Here is a 2097-nt window from a genome sequence, read left to right as displayed (position 1 = left end):
GTAGATGCGAATTTGACGCTCTATTCATGTTTGGTCTGAACGCAGCATAACAGTTCCTTACTTCAGTGTGTCACACACATAATTTTGGTGTCTTTTGAAAGAAGACCCTTTGGACTGTACTTTTTATCAACCAGAGTTGATAATGCTCAAAAATATTAAAAGTTTTAGACACTGAAGTGCCTTGAAATTTTTTTTTTACCACACTGAATTTCTTTTTCTTTTATTTGATATAAAAATACATGAAATCAGTCCTGGAGCAATCTAGAAAAGTAATGGGTTGAAAGTCAAATGTCTCATGAGTTTCTATTTCAGATCTGAAGGGGATACCATGAAAAATTAGATTCCTGCAACCATTTTTCTGAGATATGTCTAGTATGTAGAAACAATAGTAGATAAGTTACCTAGCAGGCTACTATAATACACAAGTTCTAGAGCACCACAGCTATTTGCTAATTGCTTTATTCATCTGTCCTATAATGACATTCAGTGAGCAATATCTGATAAACTGATAATCCAGTAAACATACTGTACCTTAGGGCAGTTTGCACTGAGCACCAAAGCAGCTTTCCAGTTGGGTCCAACCGAGAGACCTGCACGGGACGATTTTTCCTGATTTTTTCCCATATGATGTTGCTAAAAAGAACATTATTTTGTGTATTTGGTGTAATGAAATGTGTTTACGCCGTTTAAGGTTATTAAGGTTATCATTATTTTCCACATACTATACATTATTGCCTTTCTAAAACGAGTCGTTTTTTTACAAAGCTCATCATTCTTAAAAGCGAGGTGTGCTCTGATTGGCCAGCTATCCAGTGCATTGTGATTGGCTGAATGCCAAAAGCGTGTGACGGAAATGTTACACCCCTTGCCATACTGTGTTGGTGTCCCAGTCAGAAAACCGGCTCGACAATAAAACCCATTAAAAACTAGCCATTTGTTGCATAATTATGGATTATAATGACTTATACTGTGTTTTTACGTGTTGCATTGCATCGTGCCTCATAAACATAAAACCATGTCTGTATTTGTGATCGGAGAAACGACAAACAACAAGCACTAGTACACCAGCGGTCCTCAATTCCAGTCCTCACACCCCCCAGCTCTGCATATTTTGCATGTCTCTCTTTGTTAACACACCTGATTCAGATAATCAGCTCATTATAAGTGAGCTCCATGCATGAACTGTGTAACCATTGACATGGTCCACACACCGTGTTCATTGCTCCCTACTCCCTGAGCAGGGGAAATCTGTTGAAGTTTACTTCACTTCGGAACATTCATTCACGGATTTGCGCTGCGCAATGTCTTCACACATGTACAAGTGTGACATCATATACCTCTGTAAATAAATACAATTTAAATTCACATCTTGCGCACTTCAATGCACTTTGAATGGAACATATACATTCGCTTCAAACTGGAATCATGGCAAGATTTCCTGTGATGTCCACTTCGGAGGGCACTTAAGTCCAAATAGAACAAACGTCTGAAGCGATAAGAGAAACATACAAAATGTGCAGAGCAAGGGGCGCGAGGATTGGACTTGAGAACCGCTGCTCAAAACATGCCTTTGAATCATTAGTGTCAAATCCTTTACATATGTAAACGTGCTTACAGACTGTGAGTCAGAACATACGACAATGTAGTCTTCTCACCCAGGATCAGGAAACAGTCCTCCATAAAATGTGCTGCACACACTCGAATATTTGGGTTGCACTGTTCTGGAACAGTGTTGTAAATACATGATAACCACTGATTTATAGTTGTGTCCTCTTTTGGAAGGCCAAACAAAGTACTTTCACAAAGAAACAGCATCTCCACGATGTAGCGGTGGCGGCAACAGCGAGAATCAAAGGTTACACCTTCTTTCTTTGCGTAAACATTTGGGCGGTGTTACGCAAATCTTCCCACATCATGACGAAGACATGTGGGGGCGTGTTTAAACGAAGGGTTTTAGGAGGGTGTGGACCAGTCTTAACTATTATAAAGAAAATCTATTTGGGTTTGAGACTTTAGTCTTTGCAACTTTACAGATCTTTTTTTATTCACCAAGAGCTTGTAACACTCCAAAGAAAAAGGAAAACTTGAAATTGCATC

This window comes from Cyprinus carpio, chromosome A23, assembly GCF_018340385.1.
Source record: "Cyprinus carpio isolate SPL01 chromosome A23, ASM1834038v1, whole genome shotgun sequence".
Taxonomy (NCBI): Eukaryota; Metazoa; Chordata; class Actinopteri; order Cypriniformes; family Cyprinidae; genus Cyprinus; species Cyprinus carpio.
Note: the sequence above shows the minus strand (reverse complement) of the source record.